Source organism: Callithrix jacchus, chromosome 3 (assembly GCF_049354715.1).
Source record: "Callithrix jacchus isolate 240 chromosome 3, calJac240_pri, whole genome shotgun sequence".
Classification (NCBI taxonomy): Eukaryota; Metazoa; Chordata; class Mammalia; order Primates; family Cebidae; genus Callithrix; species Callithrix jacchus.
In genome coordinates, this window is record NC_133504.1 from 48,039,853 (window position 1) to 48,060,600 (window position 20,748).

General features: G+C 37.1%; 1 long non-coding RNA gene across 1 annotated transcript in view; it reads right to left on the reverse strand.

Moving 5' to 3' along the window:
• Nucleotides 1–20,505, reverse strand: part of LOC144581734 (uncharacterized) — a 120,198-nt gene extending 99,693 nt beyond the window's left edge. The window contains exons 1-2 of the long non-coding RNA XR_013532865.1: nt 20,387–20,505; nt 18,183–18,273 (exon numbers count right to left, since the gene is read on the reverse strand). This is a non-coding gene — a long non-coding RNA (uncharacterized LOC144581734). The remainder of the gene's footprint in view (nt 1–18,182; nt 18,274–20,386) is intronic.
• Nucleotides 20,506–20,748: the final 243 nt, after the last annotated feature.

Genomic DNA, 20,748 nt, shown 5'->3' on the forward strand with positions numbered 1-20,748 from the left:
ACTCAGTGAGTGGAAATAATTTATAAGATGGTAAACTATGTTCTTATTTTTAAGGCTGATTTTGATGCACTATTTACTGAATGTCTCAGTATTTGTCACTAAAAATTAGATTTTAAATTTACATATGAAATACTATGAACTATATTTCAGTGTTATATTAAGTTGTAAGATTAATATGCACAAATGAGGATAGAAATTGCTAGACAGGATTTTGAAGGAAAAAGTAAGAGGAAAAAAATGACCAAAGAGAGAAAGGAGGAAGAGTGTATGAAAGATTGCCTGTGGGACAAAGAGTAAGAAGTTCCTCACATCACACACTACTTTTGTCCCATGAAGATCAAAATTAAGTTTAAAGGGGAGAAAATAATTTTAGTGTTTTTTTCTCTGAAAGGAAAAGAAGGATAGATTGATTAGACAGAAATATGCGAGACATAATAAGTGTTCATTGCATAAGGAGAGAAAAAGAAAGTGGTACCAAATGCAGTATTTAAGCAGTCAACACAAGTAGGTGGAAATAGGGGATGCGGCAAATTCACAGAGTTTCTAAATAAACAGAAAGATCTATTTAAAATTATACAAAGACATAGAAAGACAGTGAAGTTGATGTAATGTGAATTCATTATGATACAGAGTCACTAAATAGGAGCTTGTGGCTGCTGCTAGAATAGGAAACTATAGAGTAAGTGATGACAGAAATCTCAGTGATGTATCACAAAGCAAATGGCCTTAGAAAGGACCAGATGAGAACCAGACTTCAGGGAGGCTGCTGGAATGAACAAATTGTACAGGACCGACCGCAAACATGCATAGTCTTTGTGGCAGTTGAACTTCCAATGACCACACACAATCTTTATATGAGGGCAAAACTCAAGCCCAATGTCCTTAAAAGTCAAGAAGTCCTTCATCCCAAAGAAAAAAAAACAAATGTTACCCAATAGGCAAACAATGCTGAGAGTTCACTTCCTCCAACTGTATAGTTCAGTTACTCACTCAGGATAACATCACCCTCCCGCCAGGGGTTGAAGTCAGGAAGTAGTTTATTTTTGCTGAAACTGAAGGGGGAAGTTAAAGAGAAAAACAGCTGCAACTTGGTCATTTCGGGAAAACCAGGTATGAAAAAAGAGGAGCAAGTTAAAGGAAAAGCCAGCTTGGATTTGCTCACCAGTAAAAGGCAAAAATCCCAGTGTTATTCATCTACATGTGGTGTGAAAGACAAAAAAAAGGTCAGCTGGGAACTGAGGCTTTCTGTGTCAGAGGACAAGGAGTCAGTGGAGTTATGAGGAAGTAAGATCACTTGAGACATCAAAGAAAAGTAGATCAAATCACTGGATTCCTCCAAACAGGAGTGGGTGAGGACAAACAGTGGAGAGAATCCAGACAGGGAAAATGGGGGAAAGGGAAGGTTTTTAAGATGGAAGGCAGAGAATGGAGACAAAAGAAGAAGAAGCTGCTTGTTTCAAATCAATATGTCTCCGAGAGGATATTGTGTTTCCCCAGGGATATTCTGAGGGAGTCACAGGATCAGAGCTGCGACACTTCTAACATCTGGTAGGCTAGGGCAACTTCAGAGTCTCAGGAAGCCTCTTCGTCTGCATCTTTTTCTATGACTATGAGGCCCGACAGCCAGCCCACCCTGAATTCTCTTCACTTTCCAACTTCCCCTGAGAGTTGAGTGCTTTCCTCCCTTCTTAAGGGTCAAGAAAAGTAAAAAAAAAAAAATCACCAGCACCTCCTCCCAACAGCTGAATTATTCTTCCACACTTTTATTTTGATAGCAAAGTGGTTCAAGGTATGTCTGAGTGTTGTGGAAACCCTCAAAGGGATTACAGAATGAAAAAGTTTTGAGAACCGTGCTCTAAATAAAGAACTGGAGAAGAAAACCTGTCATAATGAAAAATTAAACTAAACTACCTCAAATACAGCAAAGGAGCAACCGATGTCTTGGCAAGCACGGAGAGGAATTCATGTAATGTGCGGCTGGTAAGCAGGCCTTTTTTTGCCAAGGTCCAAGCTTCTTTCCACCTGCCCTGGGCTAAGGAAATACAAGTGGAGAATTTACAGCAATGCAATACTAATATGCAAAAGCCAAAAATAGGAACCTGAGGAAGAGTCTATTCCTAATTTGAAATTTACTATTGCCAGCTTCTACCAGTCTAAATAAACCTTTGTGACTACATGATTGAATGAGTTGGATGGGGCAGTAGACTACTATGCTCACTCCCTGGGTGATAAAACCCCAGGGACATGCATTTTACCATGTAACAAATCTGCACATGCACCCTCTGAACCCAAAAGCTGAAAAAATAAAAAATAAATACATAAATAATCAATATACTGTGGTGATTAAGAGCCGGGAACAAATCCACCATCACTTATTAGTTATGTGATCTTAAGAAAGTTAGTCATTCATTCTAAGCATTAGTTACTTTGTTAAATGGAGGTAATAATTCCTACATCACAGAGGGATGTGGTGAGGATTAAGATTTTAAAATCATTACTATTTTTGAATGCCTTCTATATTGCTTGTAATGTACTAAGTACTTTGTATGCATTTCCTCATTTATCTCTAGAGCTACTCTCTAAATAATTGGATGGATGGATGGATGGATGGATGGATGGATGGATGGAGGAATGGATGGAATTATCAACCCCTAGTTTAGAAATGAGGAATGAGATCTAGATTAAATGGTTTGCACAAAGTTTCATAATTATTGGAGGATAGCAATGATACTTTCAGACTCCAGAGTCTTTTCTTTATGTTCTACTGTTACTATATCACACCATTATCTGTATCCTGCACTTTCAGTCTCTCTTTAGTCCACCTCCTCCCTCAGTTCTGGAAGTCCGACCAGCTGTCTTCCATCCCTAATCCAATAACCCAGAATCTTCAGATTCCTTTTCTTTCCCTTAAATGCATTCTAATGGGAACACACACACACACACACACACACACACACACACTCATGAACATGCACACACACACACATGAATTCACAAACACACACACAGACACACATAGACACACACACACACACACACACACACACACACACACACACCCCTGAAAGTCCTCTTCTTCAACTTAGCAGCCAATAATGGGCCAAAAGCAGTGTGCCAGGCACTGGGCTAGGTGCTAGAGAGACAGAATAAAACACAGTGATTCACAAGTAATAACATCAGCCTTAAAGCCTGGGGTTCCATCCCACTTCTCCAACACCACACCTCCCCAGTTTCAACCCCCAGCCTAATCCTCTACCACCACTCCACACTCCCCTTGAAACTCTGCAAAGAAAATTTTGCTTTTTTAGTAGGAAGTGAAGAAATGCTGTAAGATAGTGTTTCAATTTTGGTGGACAGGTATAATATGCATGTATTTCTTTTGACAGATGGTCATTCTGGTGCTTTTCAAATCATATCCCTTAGTTGGCTCTAACTTTGATGAGAACAAATGTGATTTTTAAGGCAAATGCTCATAGCCTGTGTGCTTGAAATCATTTTTGAATTAGAGCAACTGGAGTTTTTCATCAAGTGTTCAAAAGTCACGAAGAAATGTCCAAAGTACTTAGAAGCAGAGAGTTTTCTGAATGAGGGCTAGACATATACTAGGAAATCATGATCTGCAATGGAAATCATGATCTTCAGTGGAAATATGGCTTTTTAAGACAAAGAAGACTTTGGGTTTAGAAAGCCTGATTTTTCCATGTCAGCTCCCTTCTCACTGAGAATGGAACTGTGGACAAGTTGATTAACCTCTCTGTGCAACATTTCCCTGTTTTTTCTAAAATGAGCACCATAATACCTCTGTCTCATGGTTGCTCCAGAAATTCAATAAGATAAATACATAAAGCACTTTCGCATGTAAGTGGTCAATAAATGGCAGTTGTTAACACTATTATTTTCCATGTGAAAATCAACTAATCAAACTTCTGAAAAAAATATTTAAGATAATGCGGCTCCTTTTGCCTTTTTTATTTTAAGACACACACATGCTTTCTCTCCATTTGTACATCATGCATTTTTTTAAACCTATGATGGACAACTAGCTGTATTCTGACATTGCCAGAAAGTTTTTCTGCTTAGTGGACTTTAATTATTACTGAATTACATTAGGATTCCCGTGGAATTACTTATTATAGCTGCACAGTGCCAATATGAGTCATCATGATTACATGTATTACAATGGCTACCAAGGAAACTATGTATGAGTTTCCATCCTGTAAAGTATTTGGTCACATGAAACCAACAACCAATGAGTAACATGAATACTATCCCAGGGATCTTATGGCCTCATAGACAATGAATATGTAGTTTAACACATCAAATAGGAAAGTTTGGGACAATATTTATTTTGGCCCGACAGTGTACTTCATTTTCAATAACTTAAAAATTAAAGTTATAATAGTTTTACATATCCTTAATCATTCATATATACCTTCTGTTTTTAGGGAAGCCATAAAATAAAATAATAACTAAAACTCGACAATATATGACTAGGTACTAGTATACAGATATCCCAAAGTTGTATTTAGTTACAAATGTTATTTAGTAATCTACACGGCAAACATACAATACCAAACCTACTACATAACTATATGTAAAACAGCACTAAAATAAGCAACAAAACATTGTTCTCTCTTCCCATGATTAAATCATTTCTTAGAAAATCATTTTACTACTCTATAGGTATATTCCACAGATCAGTTTTAAAGTTAGCATCAACATTAACACTGCATTGATGGATCCAGGTCTCAGGAATGAGAAATAATAAGTAGTAAAAATAAAACTAGCATGATGCTGTGTATTGCTTGATTCATAAATAAGTAAAAATTATATTCACACTGAAATAAGATTGCAACTAAGTTTGTACTGACATGGCATCATAGTTTATTCATGTAGAATTCTCTCAGTTCTGATCGCCTTTGACCTTTGCCACATAATGTCAAGACAACCCCAGACCCCAGGCTCCAGAATCAGAGGAGGGGCAGGTGAGCAACCAGAGGCACGAAAGAAAGGATGGGAAGGTATGGAAAGCCAACCCTATGGGAAATTAAGGTTTGTGGGGCCAAGTGCTGGTGGAATCATTCTACAATTTTATTCACCCTGAAAACCATATAACTTCCATGTACTATATTTCAAAGCTACTATTTCATGAAGTGGGTCAATTTAGGTAAACCGTAAATGATACCTATAAATTATAGGATTACCGTCTCTCCTATAATTTATAGGATAACACAGATATGATTAAAACATCTTATATTTTTATGAATTCAGTTGCCTCTACATACCATTCCCTCCATTTTCTTTTTCTTTTATTTTTACTTGAAGTACAGATGTTTACCCATCTGAAGGCACTGAACTTATTTTGTGCAATCAAGACATATATTATTTCAAATCAATGTGTCTCCAAGAGGATGGAGGTATTATTTCTTGAAATGTCATCAATGTAACTTTTCTAATGTCACACCTTATTTATATTATTTATAAATGAGAAGAATAGTATTGCCACTTGTTTTAAAAGTGACAGAAACCACAATCCTTCCCACTTGCTCATTAACATAGGGAAAGGCTTCAGTCATTTTCAGCTTTTATCCTTTTACCCCACTTGTAAGCTGGGTGCACTTATATTCTTACACTTTCTCCATCTGCATCAAATTCCAAAGTGGAATACAAGAAGGAAACTGGCTAATGCCATAGTTTGGGGGCAGGAATTATGCTCAGTAATGAGCAGATATATTGGGCACATAGGCATTTCTAGTACTTTTCTGTATTTTCTCATTGAATTCCTTTTACTCTGCTGAAGCCGATCTCTTTGAGGGAAATTCGAGGTCTCAGGAGAAAGAGTTTAGGTTTTCATGCCAGAGATGCCTGACCTAGAATCTCAGTCACACCTATTTACCATCTTTCCTCATCTTTAAAGTGAAGGTATAATACTTATTTCACAGCACTGTTACAAACACCAAATGCACTAAACATCCTGACTATCTGGACAGTAAAAGTAGCCCTCATCAAAGCAAGAACTTAAATAATATTGACATGGACAAGAGACAGGGAAATACTGAGTATTAGAGGGTGGTTCCCCAGCAAAGGCCCCACCCTCAAGCCTGGAAACCCACAGCCCTAAATGAGAATAGGCATTCTTGTTTTCACACTCAAAAGTTGCCTTTTGGCCTGTCACGCCCCCATTCCTGTAGCCATGTAAACCCCAGACCCCAGGCTCCAGAAGAATATGAGATGAACAGAAAAGCAAAAGACCAGCAGAACAGTGCAGCAGAGAGAAGAGAAGGAATGTCTGAATGTTGAGAGGAATTCAGCTGGGAGTAGTCAGAGAGGAGATCAGCTGTGGGATGGCCATACTCTAGGGAAAAGATCATCTTCCTACTTCATCCCTGTTCCAGCTCCTCATCCATCCTGCTGAGAGCCACCTCCACCACTCAATAAAACCCCACATTCATTCTTCAAGTCCATGTATGACCTAAATCCTCCTGGATGCCAGATAAGGACTTGGATACCTAGAAGGTCCACTGAGCTGTCTAACACTTGAGCTGACTATGGACAGAAAGGCTAAAAGAGTGCACTGTAACACGTGCCCACTTGGGCTTCAGGAGTCACCGACACCCACCTCTAGACACGACCATGGGACTGGAGCCCAAAAAGCACTTTCCCCTGGCTCCTGCACCTGCCCGTCTTCATGCTCCTCCTACCATAAAGGGTTTGAGCGCTCGGTGGCCAAACACACGAGCCACACCCTTGTTGCATGTCCTGTGAAGGGGGTCAGGGAACTCTCCCATTTCAATGCTGCCTTTGTTAAATTGTCCATAAGGATTATTCCCCCATACCGCTACCACACCCTGCCCGACCTGTTCTTTTCCCAGGGAAGTCCACATACTTTCTATCACCCAGGTCTCTTTCTTTCAATAATTACTACAAGGTACAAGGCACCACGTAGAGAATTGTAGAAAATGCCACTCTGTATGGAACCTTTCTCTAAAAAGGTAAGAGAGCAATCATACCCTATGCCAGGCATCAACCACATGCTAGGTGAGCTCGATAAACCTTGAGCTGTGTGAGCAGAATCAAGTCACCTCAAATTTCCTGAGACTGTGTCCACATATTTCTTTGGATTTTAGCACTTCTTTTTTTGAGACAGGGTCTCTTTCTGTCCGCCATGCTAGAGTGCAGTGGTGCCATCATAGCTTACTGTGGCCTTGATGCCCTTGGCTCAGTGATCCTCTCACCTCAGCTTCCCAAGTAGCTGTGACCTTAGGTATGCATGACCACTCCTAGATAATTTGGGGATGTTTTGTAGAGATAGGGTCTCGCCATGTTGCACAGGCTGGTCAGGAACTCCTGAGCTCAAGAGCTCCACCTGCCTCAGCCTCCCAAAGCGCTGGCATTACAGGCTTCAGCCACAGTGCCTGGCCTTTATCTTTGTTTTAATGTTATCTTTTCCAACATTGCATTATTATATCAGATCAGACCACAGAAATTATGAGATTTTCAAAACTGTGACAAGCTATAAAATATTCAATGTAAATGTAAAAAATGTATCACAGTAGCGTTAAATCTGGGAGACTTAACATTCTCTCCATAAAAGTATGCAGTTCACATTTCTTTAATTTCACTCTTCTACTCAAATTTTAATCCTCACTGAGACCGGGTTTTTGAAGAATCTACTCTGATTCAAAACGCGGTGCAATCTTTTCCTCCTACTATCACTTCATTAAAATCTAATGAGGTGAGGAAGGGAAAGGGGTTATGGGTTAGCCTTTAAATCTATTCAAAATACATTGTTGGAAGCAGTGCTTCACAATAAGCATAAAGATGGGCTTATAAAATAAAGTTATTGTCTAAACTTCTTTAGTTAAAATTTGTGGTGAAATTTGAGTTTCATCCTTTGTATGACACCTACATTTTCCTTCTGACTTCATCAAACTGCTCCAACAGAGGGCTCCAGTTTGCATCTGAATCAAACCCTGCACGCTGTTGGCGTAGACCATTGGATTAGATCAGCTGAAGTCCCATCTAGATAAAGTTGCCCTGAGGGGCATGAAAGGCCTCCACAGAGAAGTCAGGTAAACCCTGAATGGAGTCTTCTGTGTGGAATAAATTAACTACAAAAGGCCCCAGGTGGCTTCTCCTATCTTCCAAGAATTAACAACGTTTCATTGTTATTTGAGTAAACTTATGAGATATGTTTTTAAATGACAGAATAAATGTTGCATATACACTATATAATTCCTTCCATCCTGGCAGGAAACGGCCTCAGTTTTCTCTGGGGAACTGTGCAAACATCTGGATAATCTGGAAATCTTTTAATATGAAAAAAGTGATAATTACCCCCAAACTTATTACTTCCCACATTTATTTCTTCTTTCTCAATGATTAGGACTTTATTTCTTTCTCAAAGAGGATTTAAAGATTGTTTACCAAGGAATTAATTTGGCCATATGTCCACAAAAGACATAGTTCTCAGCCTGGTCCCCTGGAAATCTGGAAATTCACAGAAAGTTAATTTTTTACCATTTTTCTTTAAGGCAACCAAATTTCCTAATTTTACAGATGAACTTTTTTTTGTGTGTGCGAGTGTAGTTCCTATGGTTTTGAATGTTGCACTGAAATGCCTTTTTAATGTAATGAGCAGTGTTACGTGGTTATTTATATTTAGCTCTACATTCGCATTCATCACTACCCTATGGAAGAATTTTGACAAGCAATGTACAAATGTGACATGGATACGAAAGCATATCTCAGAGGTCTGGAATCTGTGAATGAATTCCATGCTCAGTATAGTGCTGCATGACTCTGGAGGAGGTTCCCAGGAAGTTGCATGGGACACAAATTCCGCCTTGAGATTTCACTCCATATTCTCTTCTGCTTCTCCAAAAGCCTTTGCCTTTCTTACACTTTTTCCTATATTCCTTTCTTGTTCTATATGTTTCTGAGTGGCTTCCTTTTATTCTTTTGCTCACTTCACTCTGTGTTCTGTAGTTTAGTCTGCAAAACGTTCATCTCAAACGCTTTTCTTTCCTCTAGTCCTCTCTTGCCACGTCTGTGTAATTTGTGTTTGCTTGGTCTCTTTATTTATATTACACCTAGAGCTGTACTAATTCATTATGTAGCCAGCATTTGAGTTCCTTTATTTCCTTGTATAGGTTTTTAGTGTTCTATGCTGAATTACAGGGACCTTGAAGAGAGAGGAAAAGCTGAGCAGCCTGGCTGGTTGCTGAGTCACCAGGCTTCACTTTGTTAGGGTATATTTTTTTGAGCTTTGGCAAATCTTGTGTTCTTGCTGGACTCCAGAATCCTGATCTGAAATAATAATTTGTATGTTCTGTTAATGGGTTTCAGTATGGGGTAATTAGTCGTTCCTCCTAAAGTTTATAAAAGTGTAAATTCTATCCTACTAGCATTTAGTATGTGATTAGAATAATAAAATATTTAATGATGTCTACTATAGGCCTGGCACTGTGACTTTGTGCTGGGGGCACAGAGTCTTTAGTCTCTCAAGAACTTTAGTGAAAGAGAGGCTTATAGAGAAGGGTTCTTTCAACAGACAATGGTAAAGACTTTCCATAAGTTCATGTTTTAGCACAACTATATTTTTAAGTATTCTATATTGAAATAATGAAAAGAAGAATTACCAATGTAATCTAGTGTTTCTGGATCCTAGCAGAAGTATCCAAATGACTTTTAACAAAACATACCCAGTTAATACCAATCATTAGATCTGTATTTTAAGAGTTTTTCCCATACCTAATAAATATGCACTTTGGCTTCAGTTTAATCCACATTTCAACCCTGTTTTAAATGGAAGTAGGAGAAGAGAAAATTAACATTTGTCGCACCTCTACCATGTGCACAATGCAATGCTAAATCTTTTAAAAGCATGATTTCAAAAAACACCCAGAACAATCCTCCAAGGTAGGTATTATTACCCCTAATTTAAATATATGGGAAATTAAAATGGTAGATCAGGTGGTTCGTCCAAGGTCACCCAACCAGCAAATGTAAGTCAATATTCACACCCAGGTTTACTCATTCTAAAATTTATGCTGGCTGTATTTTAGCATGTTCCTACCCCAAATGAAAACACAGAACTGGGCTTCACATAGTCTTTTAAAGGTATACAGGATTGTGGTAGCCTCTGAACCTAACTGCTTAGTAAAACAGTTAGGCTACAGATGAGAAAAACAAAGCTTGGAGAGTTTAAATGATTTGCCAGAATTCATTCTGCTAATTGATGTCAGAGACTGGAATATACACAATTCTTCTCTAGGGCAAGTCCATGCTATGCTCTGCAACATTCTGTCTAAAAATAAAAATTTTTTAAACTGAGCTCCCTGCTTCAAGTAATTATTAAACAGAAATGTGATGACCAAATATATTATGGAAGCGCCTTTTAATGAATGGAAGTTTAGATTTGAAGACCCGCAAGCACTCTTTCTCTCTGATTCTCTCAGCCTGTAGAACAAAGGTATTTTCTGCTATTTTCTCTTCAACTAAAAATAAATGAATAAATTTGAGCAACATAGGGAGACTCTCATCTCTATAAAATTAAAATTAAAATAAAAAAAAGAAAAATTAGCTGGGCATGGTGATGCCTGTAGTCCCGGCTGCTCAGGAGGCTGAGGTGGGAGCATGGCTTGAGTCACACCATGGCTAAGATTGCAGGTGAGCCGTGATCTCACCACTGCACTCCAGCCTGGCTGACAGAGGGAGACCCCATCTCAAGTAAGTAAGTAAATTAAGTAAGTTAATAAGTAAATAAATAAATTTGTTTCCTTTTCCCTCAAGATTTTTACCTTTGATAATTTTTAAAAATATTTTTCATCTTCTGGGTTTTCTCAGAGTTAACTTTCTCTAATCTTAAAGCTGAATCCAGGGGCAGAAGCAGGAGTCAACTGTGAGAAATAAGGACCTTTCTCTCTCCACAGCTCCCTTTGGTTCTTACCCACCCACATCTTGTCCTTCTAGCTCTCCTCCTTTTTCTTTCTCTCCTCCCCTCTTTGAGTCTCTTTCCCTCCCCCTATCAGATTCACACATACACACACTGACACTGACGCTTAAAATATCCTGTGTCCTGTGACCTTAGGCAATCTGTGGTTAAGTTTATTAAAATAACGACATCAAAGCATTCCTAAGCTCAGCGCTGATATGTCAGACACTGGGTTTTTTCATACACTATCCCGATATCCAATTACTTCATGTAGATTTTTCCTTTGTTTTATCCAATAGGTTTCTGAGCTATTTTCCCTCAGATGACTACCCCTTTATGTCTTCAATACAGAAATCATATAAGAAAAGGTTTTTCCCCTAATTAAAAAATAGTTTTTCCTCAATATAAGAAATGACAACATCAATTTTTAAATTATGAAATTACTATTTTAATCTTGTATTTGAAAGTGCACATTGGGATCAAATTGAATGATTCCAGGGCCATTGCTTTAATTTTTATCATCAGATTCCAGGATTATGGATGGAAGGCGGGGTGGATGTGAAATATTTTCTCATTTTTTAGTTCTAAAAATAATAAGTAACTGGCAATTAATGAAGCTAAAGTAGTAAAAGCTTTTACTTGAAGATAAATTTTATTTTTCTAAGTATCATAGATATTCAGGTTCGTCATGAATCATTCAAACATTATAGACGTGTGTTACATAAAAGTTTCTATCCTCATATGCCTCCACTTGCCATCGCTCCAGGGTTATCACTGTTAATAGTTCAATTACTAGACTTGCAGACTCAATAGTTCAGTTACTAGACTTGCAATACACATATGTTTGCATGCAAAAGAACAGGATCAACTATATATAATATTCTGCAATTTGTTTTTTTTCCCACTAACAATAGCTATGGAATTTTTTTTGTGTTACTGTATATAGATCTTTCTTATTCATTTCCATGTCTACCTAGTATCCCATCTTACAGATGTGCCGTAATTTAAGTATTCTCTGACAAACATTTAGTCTGTATCGCAAATCATGCTGTAGTAAACGAGCTTTACATATCTTATTATAACATGCTCACTTTCACCATTTACCCAACATGTCAGACACATCCACAATCTGAGACATGGACATGGAGAAGAAAGACAGAAGTCACAATCTGAAACTAGAAAAACCCTTCACTCTCTACTTCCAAGGTTAAGCTGTGGGGGCTCATAGAGGGGCAGGTACTACAGAGGCACAAAACACACAGCATGACTTTTCATTCAGGGGGCTACAGATGACTTCCAGGGTCTGAAGATCAATGGATCTTAATATATTCTCATCAAGGAGAGAGCCCATTTAGAAGCAGGCTAGGATACACAGTTCATGTTTATCAAGGGAGGGACACATGGGAGGGGAAAATGAATCTCTCAGAGGGTAGTGCCTGAAATATAAGACACACCAAAGGGCATCTGAGGTAAGACTCAGAAGAAAAAAACAAAAAAAACAAAAAACCCTCCAACATTTCCCAAGAGCTTACAGAAAGCAAAGGTCAAAGCTCAGATAAGCTTGATTATGTTTTCTGGCTCTGTAGAAGTTACACACCCTCTAAATTGCTATAGTCATCCGTTGTCATGAGATCTTAGCGCGTGTCATCTACAAAGTAGCCAACCTACAGTGCCACATGCACATAACACCTTTATCACTGGCTGCATATTTAATCTCCTAGAATTACTGTATTTCTACCCTATGTAGAAAACATCCCCTCAAACTTTAATTTTTCTCACTTCTATCCCATCTCTCTCTTTTTTTTCTTTAGCAAAATAGTTTGGCTACAATTTTTGAGCAACTACAATGTGCTCAGCATTATGCTAAGTGTCTTTGAGACATTACCTCATGTAACTTCCACAATAGTGTTATGAATTCAATGCTTTTATTACTGCCATCATGAAGGCTCAATGAGGGTGCACTGCTGATAAGTGGCAGAGCCAGGGCCCAAATCCAGGCAGGAACACTCCAAAGCCTGTGTATCTCATCACTGTGGGATATTGTTCATTTTATTCTGAAAGTTCAAGGAGTATGTATGCAGATTGGAGTGATGGAGCCCTGTTAAGATGTGATAATGAGACTAGAACTACTCAACTTCCACTGGGTTTTTAGCTGCCAGTTAACATAATCCTCAGATTGTCAAAAGCATAATTTTGGCCAAAAGGTCAAAAAGCCTAAAGTAAGGGAGAAGAATTAGCCCTTCAAAATATGTTTGAGATCTTTCCAAAAGTTCTTTAAAAATGTCAGATAAGACTGTTGAGTCATGTTTGAAGCCTTTGAGGAAATGTGGAGAACGAAATATGTCATGATAATAGAAAACAAACAAATTTAGGTTTCAGGTTCAAACAGGTAAAAAGGGTAAATTTTGCAAAATTTGGATCTAGGCTTATTTAGCAAACATGAACAAGATTCTAGGACTGATTATTTACAAGATCCCTTGTTTGAAACAAAACAAATATTTTAACAGAACTATGGATTTCAAAAGGTGAAAATCTATTTCTTTTTTTCTTTCCTTAACAAAGTAATCTATCTGGCCATTGCTGAAGTCCTGACATTTTGCAGAAATGTATTTAGCAAAAGCTTTCATGATAGAAATTTTTAAAAAAAGAGAGAGAAATACAAGGTCAATGAAGGGCCATTTGGTAAAGGACAAATTAATCAATTCCACCATCAAACCTAAGCCTATTGGCTAATTGTCCAAATATGTACAAAATACTAGTCTCTAATGTCTCTAAAAGCAAGCTGTAACAAATCCAGTGGGTAGCAGCATCAGGATGTAAACAGTTTATTACAGGATGTCCATGCCTAAGTCTAGAAAGATGAATCTTAATATGGACAAATAAAAGTAAAACATATGAGACACCTCATTTCCCCTAAGTAACTTCGGGTAATATTTTCTAATGGCATGATTGAGCATTCCTCATGATATTCAAAAAACGAGGCAAGCAAAATCAAGTTCTACCAAGAAACTTAATTAAATAGCTAACACTACATTAGGCATGTATAAAGTCTTAAGTAGATGGAGTACATAAAGACACAAAAGAATTGGGCAATCTCAAGCTGCATGACTTGTCAAATGTTACCACATCCAATGTTGTTTCATTTCTTTCCTAGGCTGGAAAAAGATTTTATGACTTTTTGGCTCATACTTGCCGCATTTGTTATTAACCCTACTTTACTCAAAACCTACTGCAAATGCTGACTTCTGCTCCCATGCAAAATCCCTAATCCTGACATTTATAGCACACCATGTGTATTGTCAACCTAACAGTCATGTGCTTCTTTTTTACACTGCCATGGCCCAAATTCATTCTGGGGTCTACTTTTCCATTTAACTCAAATAAACTCTGAAAGGTCACAGACAATCATAAAGGTCTCATCTTCCACAATTGGCTTGGAGAAAGGGCATGCAATCCAGTTTTGGCCATTAAGACATTTATACATTCAGTTATTCATTCCACAAGTATTTACTGAGCGCCTACTACACAGCAAGAACTAGGTGCCAGGGAAACAGCAGTGAACAAAACATAAGTGTCTCTGATGTCCCAGATCCTAATTGTAGGAGAAATAAAACTAGTAGAAATACAAAGTGTTAAAGGAGTTCGAAAAAAGATTCTTCACTTTTAATATTCTAAAAATAATCCCAAAGGAAGAAATTGTTATTTATCTTACTCTGGCATTGATGAATAGAACGTGACAGAGTTTCAGCAACATAGAGGAGAGAGCCAGTCTGGCTAGCATGGAAGAAATGCACATGGAGAAGAAAGACAGAAGAACTGTCACTGAGCACTAAACTAATCAGCTATAATGTGTAAGCCACTTTTATGACTTTTTTTCCTTCCTTCCTTCTTTCCTGCCTTCCTCCCTCCCTCCCTTCCCTTCCCCTTCCTTCCTTCCTTCCTTCCTTCCTTCCTTCCTTCCTTCCTTCCTTCCTTCCTTCCTTCCTTCCTTCCTTCCTTCTGAGACAAAGTCTTGCTCTGTTGCCCAGGCTGGAGTACAATAGTGTGATCACAGCTCATAGCTCACTGTAACCTTGAACTCCTGGACCCAAGGGATTCTCTACCTCCAGCCTCCCTAAGTAGCTAGGGCTTATAGGCACATGCTAACACATCCGGCTAATTTTTTATTTTTTGTGTAGTCTGGATCTCACTATTTTGTTAGTCTTCAACTCCTGAGCTCAAGTGATCCTTTTGCCTCAGTCTCCTGAGTTGCTGGGATTATAGCTGGGAGCCACCATGCCTGGCCCCTGAATTTTCTATTACTTTTGGTTGAGAGTACCCTCACTAATATGGCATTGTATACAGATTTGGTAGAAATATTTTTGGAGCAATTTACTTTATCTCTGACCACTTTTTACAGGCAGATTGACTGGCAAACCTATTACCTCCTTGATAATAGATGACATTAAACAGAAAGGTAAACCTATGCTGTTTTGCTAAGTTGTTGTACTGGCCAGAGAGGAAGAAAAAGTACATAGAATGAATGCACACAGACTACCAGATCACTTAGATAGAAATATACATCCATTGTAAATATATTTTAGCATAGATGTAAACAGCTATTGTTTGGCACTGAAAAAAATTTGTCATCACAGAAGGATTAAGTTTATGTTGAGGCTTTTCTTATCCATGTATATACATGAATAATCATATACATATATATATATATTTCAAAATCATCTAAGAAAGATTATATATATATAATCCTGTATGTATATAAATATAATATATATATATAATATGTATACCTAATCTTTAGAATTTGATTTAGAAATTCTAATTTGAGATCTTCATTAAAAATATATTTCATGATGCGAATACTAGAGGAGAGAGACATTCATTTTTTAATGCAGATATAGAGATGGATAGCATAATCAACAAATATTTCCCCAAAACTTGGTGAGAAGAAACTGTTGTTTTCCAAAATTTTGATATGATGAGGCAAACAGCAAAATCCCTCATAGAGACAGAAAAGGAAGAACTTAGCAAATACTTACTGAATGAATGAATGTTTGAGCATCTACAATTTTGAAATGAATGTTCACGATTTCTTTTTACACAAAGACATGACCCTTATCTTTCAAAAAGTTACATTCCTGTTTATAAGAGAAAAATCTCCCCCCATACTGTCCCTTTCATTCTTTTCCCTTCATTCCTCCCTTCCTTCTTACTTCCTTCCTTCCTTCCCTCCTTCCATCCTTCGTTTCTGCCTTCCTTCCATTCTTCAACAAACATTGAGTGCCTTCTCTGGAGCTGGTATTGTATGCTATATTATGAATAAGACATATAAGACAGCCTTTTTGCCCTTAAGAAGCTTATTATACTCAAGAAAAGAAATGATACATTTAAATAAATGTATAAATACATTGAGTGTATATTTGCCTGGTAAATGTTATTGGGTAAACAGTGAATACTACTGTTTTAGTCAGTCCAAATGGCTATAACAATATATTGTAGACTGGGTGACTTGTAAACAACAGAAATGTATTCGTTACAGTTCTGGAGGATGGGAAGTCCAAGATCAGGGTACTGGCATAGTCAAGTTCTGGTGAGGACTCTGCTGCACTGCAAACTTTCATTTGTTATTGGACCGTAACATGGCAGAAAGAAGATGAGAGGGCTCTCTGGGGTCCCTTTTAAAAGGCCACTAATCCCATTCTTGAGCACTTCATTACCATGACCTAATCACCTCCCAAAGACCCCATCACCTAAGACCATCACATTGGAAACTGGAATGACAACATATGAATTTGTTCATATGGAGGGGAACAAAGACATTTAGGCCATAACAGCCACCAAAATCCAAAGTGAGAAGAGAGAAAGCTATGAGCAGAGAACTCATATGTGGGGAGATACTAGGAAAAAGTGGTTTCTATGGTGGTTTTAATAAAGTAATGAGTATATATAAAGGGAAAGGAAGGTCATGAAGGCTAGGTAAAACGTAAAACAAAAGCATACATGTACAGATGTATGTAGGGAGCTCTAGGGGCAGTGAATAGCTTATGTTGTTAAGGTACATGTTCCTTATAGAAGAGTCATGAAAAGTAAGTTTGAAAGGGCAGAATGGCGTCATGTAACAGAAGTATTTAGGGGTCAGGCTAATACTTGGTCTAAAGGTATATGCAATTGGAAGTTTATTTAAGCAAGGCAATACAATAAATAAAGGGGCTTAAGAAGAATTATCTGTCACTGATGTAGCAAATGGAAAACTTTTTTCACTTACTGGCCTGTGACGTTTGAGTTGAAAATAGGCTTCAAAAGAAAGGTGGAACAATTGTGGTCTCACACTAAAAATGGGAAGAATCGGGTGAATATGTATCCAATTTACTGAATCTGAGACCCTCATAATAATGAGGAATAACAATATGAAGATTTGTAACTATTAGAGTTTGATTAAAGCATAGATAAGAGTAGAAAATAATTTAAGCAGCAGAATCACCCAACTTGTTTACTTCAAAACAAGGAAAGCTTTGATTTTCAAAATCATAGCCAAAATGTTAATTTAAAGATGCAGCCTGTTTAACTTATTCATCACATTCAATTATTTCAAAATATCATATTTTAAATGTTAATTTTGAACATAAAAATCCCGTTTAATGAATTGAGCCGTCTCCTAGAAAACCTTTTATTAAGCCAATCACGTTCTGTAACTACTAGAAAGGCTTGGGAATGCTAATAAGAAAAGGAATGTTTTAATGAAATGAAACATCCAAACACAAAGCTACCCAGATCGGGCTACTTAAGAGTCTCAATGGAGAAATGCTAAATATTATCAAAGGTCTCTCCAAAGCCAGAGCCCTAAGGGCATAACAAACTCCTCCAAGAATTATGTTCTAAATTAGCTAGTGTTCCCCTAGATTGGTTATTAAAACCTTATAACCGTATCTTGGAATTAAAAACCATTCATATTACACAGTCTGTCAATATTTTATGCATTATATTAACAAGGAGGAACTTCTACAGCTTAAATTTCTCATTGGCTCTGTCTCCAAGAACACCACTTGGGAAAATATGACTCAGATTCTCACCTGGCAGGTAGAATACAAAATGTTCTCTTTTCACTCATGCAGACAGCCTGGACTCATGCCAGGAAGATTCTCTCCGCCTTATGTGTGAACATTCATTGATAATATTTTAAACACACACCTTTGTATTAAGAGATAATTGACTTTTTTCTTTTAAATATTTAGTGAAAATGAGTACTTACTCAGGTTAAGCTTGCTTCAATAACTTCCCTCAACTTGAAAACTTTGATGTGAAAGTTGTCGAACTGCCAATGATTGCATCCCAAAGGAAAGCTAAGGATGAAAAATAATGACACATGGAATATTCCAAAGGCAAAAGAGCCTGCCCATTACTGAAAAGAATTCTCAAAGGAATTTATTAATATACTTCCCAATTCTCCCCACAAAGTGTGTAATTACTACACATATGTGAATTGAAGGTATGATGATGCTTTTTTCTTTTTACACCCTGCCCGCTTTCCCCTCCGAAGTGCTTACACCAGAGTCAAGCAGAGTATTATTGAGCTAGCATTAACAAGTAATGCAGCTATGATAAAAAGCTAGTTTAAGCCTATAAAATAATCTGCTATAAAACGAGGAAATGAGAGAGAGGTTGGGAACCTTTTTTTGGTCTGGGCATGATGATCACAAATTGTGAGTGTGCATGAGAGTATGTTGTGTACTGTCTCTGCTGGTGGAGATTCTTCTCCATTTTCCCTTTCTTCTGACATAAATGGGTTTATGTGAGCTCATCGTCGAATTCTACAGTATGATTTCAAGCTCAGTCATTAATGTTAGATCTCAATGTTTAGACCTACCAAAAACTGAATGTATCAACTCAAAGATAAATGTGGCGTGTATTACGGGACAAAATGAGATGATGATTTTGTACAGAGACTTCATCAAATATTTTGTTTTCAATAGTCAACTGTTTTTTTAAGAGTGATTATGTTATTATTTTGTTCATTTTTTTTTAATGGAACTTTACAAGTACCAGTTAGTCTTAAGGGAATCCTTAGTTGCTGTGAAATTAAGAGCAAGTTTCAGAAAGAAACAATTTCAGGTAAAAGTTGAGAAGTTCAGATAGATAGAAGTTATTTACCCATTAACAGAGATAGGAAAGTTAATTCGATTTTTTTCTTAACTTGGTTTTTCACTTCTTTACCATTGTGAGACATTGCCCATAAGCATAGACAAGCATGGCTCTCAGCAACACTATCCAAAAGATTAGTGATATCCACAATACTCCAAGAAAGGAATTTTGTGCCACTTAAGTTCCAATCTCTATACTTGCACATTGTGTTTAATAAGGAGCTTCATAGTATTCTGGGTACCAGGTATGTGTGAGATGGCTGACGAAAGTGAATAGACCACTGAGGCAGTTATGAAGCCAGAAATAGAAGAAAGAAGATGAAATTTTCCGGAGAAGTATAGGCACATACAATTTCTTCAAAAACAGCCACTTGATAAATGACAGAATAAAATAAATATTCTGTTAAATTAAAATGTGTACACCTTTAAAAAAAAAAAACAACACCTGACATATACTGAATGCTTTATTTGGAAAGTGTCAGAAAAAATACATCCCAGTAATATCTATTCCAACAAACCACTTCAGCTTTTCACCCTCTTGAGGCATATAATTATTCCCTTTACACATTGCCTTTAGCATGTCAAGAAAAAGTATTTAATATCCTCATTTTAAAACATTTACGTCATTGCTCTTGCTCCCCAGGATGCTGTCATTTTCATGCATCCATCGTTAAGTGAACATCGTGCCCTCATTTTCCTTTTCATTTTCAAAGGAAGACTAAACCGGCCTTATTAGTATTTTTACTCTATTTTTCTAAAGGAAAAAAAATACCAAAAATCAAGCAAACATTTTCCTGTGATATTAAAAATCGCTAGGTGGTCTTTAGATTTCCTGCCTTTATATGCTTCTTTCATGTAAGAAACTTGAGACATATTTTAACTTGGCTTTTACCCAAAGAGAACTTGAGTTGGCTCAAACTTGAACAGGCAAACTGTGGTTTCTTTAAAAAAAAAAATCTTCTTTCTAGCACTTTTTTTAAAAGCGTTAATTCAACTTACTCTTCCAAAAAAAAACAGGTGAAATTAGTATGTGGCTTTCTTTACCATATACACAGCAAAGGACTAAGACTAAACAATTTATTCACAATCACACAAGCAGCCTAAGTGAATTAATAAAATCAAAAGATATTCTGAGTTGAATAAAAAATAGTCACAAGAACCGTGAAACCAAAAGGTGAATTTATTTGGCAGACAAGTTGGTTTCATCCAGTTTGCCACAATTTGGTGTTAGCCAGTTGTCATACAAATGGGTATGAATGATGAAGGCTTAAAAACTCTCTAATATCACTGGAAAACGTTGAAGCACACATCTTACTAGGTCATTAGCTTTGAGTTTGCGTGGAGGTTTCTTCTCAGCATCACCACGGAAGATTTAAGATCAATGGTCCAATTATCTTTTTGATTCAACAACATATTCTTCATTGAAACTGTGCCTAATAAAAAAGACACACTTTGTTAGACTTGATATAACCATTGATTTAAATACTAATTCCATTTGTTTGTATATGTCACATATACAAGAGTTTCTAATATTAGTTAACTGAGGATACATAATAAACATAACAGTTAATTTGAACTAAAATTGCTGTAGCCTAAGTCTGTGGTTTAACTTATTGAGATTACTTTTATTTTTGTTATTCTCAGTATTCCCTTTGGGCACTAGCTAAGAAACATGTG